Source organism: Lathyrus oleraceus, chromosome 5 (assembly GCF_024323335.1).
Source record: "Lathyrus oleraceus cultivar Zhongwan6 chromosome 5, CAAS_Psat_ZW6_1.0, whole genome shotgun sequence".
NCBI lineage: Eukaryota > Viridiplantae > Streptophyta > Magnoliopsida > Fabales > Fabaceae > Lathyrus > Lathyrus oleraceus.
Window position 1 is genome coordinate 235,877,498 of NC_066583.1, and position 9,128 is coordinate 235,886,625.

Sequence of the window (9,128 nt, forward strand, 5' to 3'; positions counted from 1 at the left end):
CATTTGAAGCTTGGATTATGATTAATTTTGAGGTGGAAGTTTGGAAAATCAAACATATCAAAAAAAATTATAAGTATCAAGCCATATGTTCACTTCTTCCACCTTGAGTAACTTTTTCTATGGACTTCAAATGAGAAAAGTTCCTTCATAAAAGTTGTATCTCTCTCAAAGTAATTCAAATTGGTCACATATTTTACCTTTTTGGATTTATCATGAAGGAGTTATGCATTTTAGAAGTTGAGGAAAATCACTTGTTCAATGGTATTGGCCCAAAATGACCTATAATGTCTGCTCATATAACATGCATTTAAAAGTTGAATTTGCAGTTACTCCAAACATAAAAGTTAAAGTAGACATCTTTGATTTGATTATGTAACTTGAATAGATTTCATCTCATAAAAAATGAGCAAGCCATGGTCTTGGGAAGTTGACCATTAAATTAGGGTTTAGACAAAATGACCTATAATCTTTCACCATAAAAAAATGGCTTTCCATGTAAAAATAGCTCTTGACCTCAACATGAAAGTTGTTTGTAATGTCATTTAGAGTAGCTGTTCTCTTGGAATCATTTCATATGATAACAATTGTAGGAGATAGGTGAAATTCTAGTTATCAGACTTTCGATGTCACACGGGTTGTTATGACATCCAATTCTGCACAGACAAGAATTATGCAGAACTTAAAAGTAAGTGCACTAAATAACACAAGTAATTGTTTACCCAGTTCAGTCCAACATGACCTACGTCTGGGGGCTACCAAGCCAGGGAGGAAATCCACTATTAGTAGTATTAATTCAGAGCTAAACTCCCCCATTTACAACTCTTCACTTAATCCCTACCCAATGCAATTTCAATCTTACACTAAGATCAGAGTTCCTACTCACTCCCCCTCAATCACCTCAGTGATTACTACCTTTAATCAATATTAAAGACAATTATGAAGTCACACTTCAAACAACTCTTGATTGTGCTTAACAGCTTTAATCAAGATACACAGCACTCACGCTTAAAAGCTTAGAGTGACACAACACTTACAACTCAATGAACACCCTATACCAATGCAATCATCTATGTGATAATAGCTTGGCTTACAAGATATGTCTAATACAAGACTCACAAAAATACAGCAGTGAAGTATGATGAACACATTAAATCTTCACGCCTCAAAATCCCCAGTTCTGAATGAAGGATTGCCATCCTTTTATATTGCAACACTTGGGCCTTGTACTTGTATTCTCCTGAATTTTAGGTCACGCGAGTTCCCCTAAATTCCACATCTAGGTTACTAACAAATAGACTATTTGTTAGGTTCATTAAATGTAGCTTGGTTGTTGGTTTCCTTGATTTTCTCTCAGCTGTTGAATCCCTGAAGAATAGCCTGAGAAAAATGCTGAAACAGAAAAACTAAACAACCTACAATATAGCATATGCTGTCAGGAATGAATGTCACAACATTCAGTTTGACATCCAAATCAAGGACCATATGGTAAGTCTGTTTTTCCTGAAAACAGACTGTACAAATTTGCTGAACTGTACATGACCAATTTGTCCATACCTCAGTATCAGCGTACATTAATAAATGTCAAGACATCCAATTTGACATTTACACAATTAGCCTTATGTCAGGTCTGTTATCCTCCTGAAGAACAGACTGAGATACATACTGAAGTGTAGCAGAAAACCACTCTGCCTATTGTTCAGTATATGCTGTCAATGATGAATGTCATAGTATCCAGTTTGACATTCAGACAGTAGGCCTTACGCCAGGTCTGGTATTTCCTTGATAACCAGATTGAAAATAAATACTGAGTTCTAACAGAATACCAACTGTTCTATTCCTCAGTATCTACTGACAGGGATGAAAGTCATAACATCCAGTTTGACATTCAATAAATCTTGTATTAGCTAATCCTGTAGTACATTACTCAGAATGTCATGACATCAGCCAAGACATCAGAGTACAGCTAGATAATCTAACTTACAATGCAGTCAAACAAGCATCTCCACAGCATGTCATGACATCAGTCAAGACATTAGAATCCAGCTAGTGTTTTACCATACAATGCAGCCAATTAAACACCTACAAACTCCCCCTTTGGCAAATTTTTGGCTAAAACACTTTGGTCTCACAACAGAGTCCATAGCAGCGGAAAACATACATCTAGCAGGAAATTAACCTAGCTAATACACTCAGAGTAGCAGCACACTCACACAGATGGAAGTTAAATAAAAACTTCACATAGCAGCACACATACAGAAGTTAAATAAAAACTTCTAATTGAAGCACACATACACTTACTCACTCTCACAGAAGTGGAACATCAGCTGCATAGTAGGGGATCTTGAATCTGTCATGAATATCTGTTTTAACAAAACAATCTGTTGTCCTGGGGTATCACCTGTTACTCCCCCTTTTTGTCAAAAATGTTGCCAAAGCAACACTTCAAATTACAGATCCACATAAAATAAACAGAATTACAGTCTTGGTTTTACTTCACAGTTTCAACCAAGTCAACACCCACTTGATCTTGCTTCACAGCTTTGATCAAGTAGTCACACACTCTTGCTTTACAGTAGGTACCACCATATCAGATGCCATGACTTTGTGTCTGACATCCAGAACCACTCCTGCATGAGCATTGTCCTGGAACTTCTGCAGGTGCATAGGTTGCCTCAAGTTAGGAAATCTCCTTAACCTCTTGTTGCCACACTTGTTGCAAGAGACAAAGCTATGATCTGTTGACCAATCAGAGCACACTTCCAATTGTTTAATAGGCAGAGATATTAAACAATACATCCCAAACATCATTGGTTGCTATAAGTTCTCAGAGAGACAAATTCCCAGTTTGCCCCTTAAGTTTTCAAATTGAGTAGCATCCAGAGCCTTTGTAAATATGTCAGCCAGTTGGAGTTCAGTGGCTACATGTTCCAAGGTAATCACTTTGTCTTCCACCAGATCTCTGATGAAGTGATGTCTAATGTCAATATGTTTGGTCCTATTGTGTTGGATGGGATTCTTGGAAATATTGATGGCACTGAGATTATCACAGAATAATGTCATGACATTTTGAGAGACATTGTACTCAGTGAGCATCTGTTTCATCCAAACCAGTTGGGAACAACTGCTTCCAGCTGCTATGTATTCAGCCTCTGCAGTGGACAGGGATACACAATTCTGCTTCTTGCTGAACCATGATATGAGATTGTTTCCCAAGAAGAAACATCCTCCTAATGTGCTTTTTCAGTCATCAGCACTCCCAGCCTAGTCAGCATCACAGTACCCAGATAGGACAGGCTCAGAACCATGTGAGTACATCATCCCATAATCACAAGTCCCATTGATGTACTTGAGAATCCTCTTGACCTGATTCAAGTGGCTCACTTTGGGCTCTGCTTGGTATCTAGCACACACTCCAACTGCATAGGAAATGTCAAGTCTACTTGCAGTTAGGTATAGAAGACTACCTATCATGCTTCTATACAAACATTAATCAACACTGGGGCCTCCATCATCTTTGGTTAACTTTAGATGAGTAGGTGTAGGAGTTCTCTTGTGCCTAGCATTATACATACCAAACTTCTTAACTATGTTTTTGGCATACTTGCTTTGGGAGAGAAACATAGAATCCTCCATTTGGTTGACTTGCATTCCAAGAAAATCAGTCAGTTCCCCAACCAGACTCATTTCAAACTCAGATTGCATTTGGTGAACAAACTGTTGTACCATTTGCTCTAACATTCCACCAAAAACTATATCATCCACATAGATTTGAGCAATCATGATTTTGCCATCTTCATCCTTCACAAACAAGGTTTTATCTATCCCACCTTTTCTGTATCCATTTGAGGTCAGAAATTCAGTCAACCTTTCATACCAAGCTCTAGGTGCTTGCTTCAACCCATACAAGGCTTTCCTCAACTTGTACACATGTTTAGGTTGATTAGGTTCACAGAACCCTTTCGGTTGTTCCACATAGACTTCTTCATTTAAGTAGCCGTTTAAGAATGCACTCTTCACATCCATTTGGAACAATTTGAACTTCAGAATGCATGCTACACCTAACAACAATCTGATTGACTCAAGCCTAGCAACGGGTGCAAATGTCTCATCAAAATCAACCCCTTCAACTTGAGTGTATCCTTGAGCTACTAGTCTTGCTTTATTCCTAGTAATTACTCCTTTCTCATCAGACTTGTTTTTGTAGATCCACTTGGTACCAATGATGTTAGTCCATTCAGGTCGTGGAACTAGCTCCCATACTTCATTCCTTTTAAACTGCTCCAGTTCATCTTGCATGGTATTGATCCAATATTCATCAGCCAGAGCTTCTTTCACATTTTTTGGTTCAACCTTGGATACAAAACAGGAATTTGAGCTAATTTCCCTTGATCGGGTAGTCACACCACTATTGGGATCTCCTATGATAAGATCCTTAGGGTGGTCTTTCTGAATTCTGATAGATGGCATTTTGGTGGGTGCATCTACCTCACATTCAGTAGGGGTCTCCTGTAATTCTTCAGACTTGACTGGTTTGTCTGTTGTAGTATCAAGGAATGTTCCAACATCCTCTATGACATTGATTCCTTCCTCTTTATCATCCACAATAACATTTATGGATTCCATCAGGACATTGGTCCTGTAGTTGAACACTATGTACGCTCTGTTGTTAGTTGAGTATCCTAGGAATATACCCTCATCACTTTTGGGATCCATTTTCCTTCTCTGTTCACGATCTGTGAGAATGTAACATTTACTTCCAAAGATATGAAAGTACTTCACAGTGGGTTTTCTGCCTTTCCATATTTCATACAGAGTGGAGGAGGTTCCTTTTCTTAAGGTGACTCTATTGTGAACATAGCAAGCGGTATTCATCGCTTCAGCCCAAAAGTGCATAGGGAGCTTCTTTGCATGAATCATAGCTCTGGCAGATTCTTGAATAGTTTTATTTTTCCTTTCAACTATCCCATTCTGCTGAGGAGTTATAGGAGAGGAGAACTCATGACTTATTCCTTTAGACGAGCAGAACTCATCAAACTTGGAATTATTGAACTCCGTACCATGATCACTCCTAATTCGGACAACACAATTGTCCTTTTCCCTTTGCAGTCTGATGACAGGTCTTTGAAGACATCAAATGTATCTGACTTCTCTCTGATGAAGTTTATCCAAGTGTATCTGGAATGGTCATCAACCACCACAAATGCATATCTCTTTCCACCCAGACTTTCAACCTGCATAGGTCCCATTAAGTCCATGTGCAACAGTTCCAGAACTCTAGAAGTTGTAATATGTCCCAGCTTCGGATGAGACATCTTAGTTTGCTTGCCCACCTGGCATTCTCCACAGACTCTTCCTTCATCAATAAGCAGCTTTGGGATGCCTCTAACTGCTTCCTTGAATATGATCTTTTTCATTCCCCTTAAGTGTAGATGACTAAGGCGTCTATGCCACAACTTCACCTCCTGTTCTTCTTTGGCAGAGGAGCACATTGTGGAAAAGTTTGAGAGCTTAGGTTCCCACAGATAACAGTTATCTTTGGATCTGGATCCTCTCATAACTTCTTGATTATCTCCATTTGTCACAACACGTAGCTCCTTAGTGAACTGAACATAGTATCCTTGATCACATAGCTGGCTTATGCTGATGAGGTTGGCCGTCAGTCCTTTTACTAACATTACATTATTCAGTTCTGGGACTCCAAAGCAGTCTAGCTTACCCACACCTTTTATTTTTCCTTTAGCACCATCACCAAAGGTCACATAACTGGTAATGTGAGGTTGTATATCCACCAATATATTCTCCATACCAGTCATATGTCTTGAGCAGCCACTGTCAAAGTACCAGTCTTCTCTGGTAGATGCCCTCAGAGCTGTGTGAGCTAACCTAGCATACCATTATCGCTTCTTGATGGGGACATAGTGCCTATATGTCTTATGCTTAGGTCTGACATGAGGGGCTTGGTTAGGGTAACCATGAAGCCTGTAGCAGAAGGCTTTTATATGGCCAAGCCTACCATAGTGGTGACATCTCCATTTCTGGAATTTCCTCTTCTGATGATTATTCATCCTGGTTCCCTGACGTTGAGACATTGGGTGTGACCTCCGCTTGAATTTCTGAACTTTAGCCTTTGGGCGTTTGAGTTCAGCTGAGGATTTTTTCACGAAGCCTAAACCAGATATGGTTCCAGACTTCTGTCCCACCTTTAGGATCTCTTCCAAGGTGTCAGTTCCTTTATTCAACATTCTGATGGATTTAGTCATTTGATCCAGCATGGAGGCCAACAAGGTTATCTCACCATTTAGACCCTCTATGACTGTCAGATGCTTCTGTCTCTCATCTTCCAACTCCTTGATGAGCTTCTTCTGCTTTTCTCCTTGTACACGCACTTCTGCACTGGTGACACATAGCTTCTTATAAGCTACAGCAAGTTCATCAAAGGTCAGTTCATCTGCACTTGAGTCATCATCAGTGGCACAAACACTCGTTAGTGCAGTGACATGTTTAGCAGATTCTCCTTCAGATTCACTTTCAAAATCTCCCTCAGACCAAGAGACAGCTAGCCCCTTCTTTTGCATCTTGAGGTAAGTAGGGCATTCAGCTCTAATGTGTCCATAGCCTTCACATCCATGACATTGGATTCCCTTGCCTTGGTTGAACTTTTCTTCAGAAGTTGATCTCTTCCCGATGTCAGACGAGGTGTTCTTAACATTTGGTCTACCTCTTTGATCAATCTTCTTCACGAACTTGTTGAACTGTCTCCCAAGCATGGCTATGGCTTCTGATATGCTTTCATCACCTCCAGTATATCCTGCTTCTGACTCCTCTTCAGTATTTGATACAAAAGCCATGCTTTTGTTCTTATTTTAAACATTCTCACACATGCCCATTTCAAAGGTTTGGAGAGAACCAATGAGCTCATCCACCTTCATCTTGCAGATATCTTGAGCCTCTTCTATTGAAGTGACCTTCATGGCAAATCTCTTAGGTAATGACCTGATAATCTTTCTTACAAGTTTCTCTTCAGCCATTTTCTCCCCTAAGCCACCAGAGGTGTTTGCAATCTCAAGAATATTCATGTGAAAGTCATGAATAGTCTCATCCTCTTTCATCCTCAGATTTTCAAACTTGGTGGTCAGCATCTGAAGTTTAGACATCTTCACCTTGGAGGTACCTTCATGAGTTACCTTGAGGGTATCCCACACTTCCTTAGCCAGCTCACAATGGTGCACCAGTCTGAAGATGTTCTTACTGATTCCATTGAACAATGCATTCAAGGCCTTAGAATTTCCAAGGGCTAATGCCTCTTGCTCCTTGTCCCACTCTTCTTCAGGAATCTGCACACTGCCTCCATCTTCACCTGTCTTCGTTGGATGTTCCCATCCTTTGTTGACACCTCTCCAGACTTTGCTATCTAGAGACCTTAAGAAGGCTATCATACGAGGCTTCCAGTCATCATAGTTAGAACCATCCAGCATGGGTGGTCTATTTAAGTGTCCTATATCCTTGTCCATGGTACTAGAAAGTAACTTCCCTAGATCTCACCCATAAATTAACAGACATGGTGCCTGCTCTGATGCCAATTGAAATTCTAGTTATCAGACTTTCGATGTCACACGGGTTGTTATGACATCCAATTCTGCACAGACAAGAATTATGCAGAACTTAAAAGTAAGTGCAGTAAATAACACAAGTAATTGTTTACCCAGTTCAGTCCAACATGACCTACGTATGGGGGCTACCAAGCCAGGGAGGAAATCCACTATTAGTAGTATTAATTCAGAGCTAAACTCCCCCGTTTACAACTCTTCACTTAATCCCTACCCAATGCAATTTCAATCTTACACTAAGATCAGAGTTCCTACTCACTCCCCCTCAATCACCTCAGTGATTACTACCTTTAATCAATATTAAAGACAATTATGAAGTCACACTTCAAACAACTCTTGATTGTGCTTAACAGCTTTAATCAAGATACACAACACTCACGCTTAAAAGCTTAGAGTGACACAACACTTACAACTCAACGAACACCCTATACCAATGCAATCATCTATGTGATAATAGCTTGGCTTACAAGATATGTCTAATACAAGACTCACAAAAATACAGCAGTGAAGTATGATGAACACACTAAATCTTCACGCCTCAAAATCCCCAGTTCTGAATGAAGGATTGCCATCCTTTTATATTGCAGCACTTGGGCCTTGTACTTGTATTCTCCTGAATTTTAGGTCACGCGAGTTCCCCTAAATTCCACATATAGGTTACTAACAAATAGGCTATTTGTTAGGTTCATTAAATGTAGCTTTGTTGTTGGTTTCCTGGATTTTCTCTCAGCTGTTGAATCCCTTAAGAATAGCCTGAGAAAAATGCTGAAACAGAAAAACTAAACAACCTACAATATAGCATATGCTGTCAGGAATGAATGTCACAACATTCAGTTTGACATCCAAATCAAGGACCGTATGCTAAGTCTGTTTTTCCTGAAAACAGACTGTACAAATTTGCTGAACTGTACAGGACAAATCTGTCCATACCTCAGTATCAACGTACATTAATAAATGTCAAGACATCCAATTTGACATTTACACAATTAGCCTTATGTCAGGTCTATTATCCTCCTGAAGAACAGACTGAGATACATACTGAAGTGTAGCAGAAAACCACTCTGCCTATTGTTCAGTATATGCTGTCAATGATGAATGTCATAGTATCCAGTTTGACATTCAGACAGTAGGCCTTACGCCAGGTCTGGTATTTCCTTGATAACCAGACTGAAAATAAATACTGAGTTCTAACAGAACACCAACTGTTCTATTCCTCAGTATCTGCTGACAGGGATGAAAGTCATAACATCCAGTTTGACATTCAATAAATCCTGTATTAGCTAATCCTGCAGTACATTACTCAGAATGTCATGACATCAGCCAAGACATCAGAGTACAGCTAGATAATCTAACTTACAATGCAGTCAAACAAGCATCTCCACAGCATGTCATGACATCAGTCAAGATATTAGAATCCAGCTAGTGTTTTACCATACAATGCAGCCAATTAAACACCTACAATAGGGTCTAGGGAACCCCAGTTTTGACCAGTTGAATTCCTCTGGTCAAGCACCATAAACC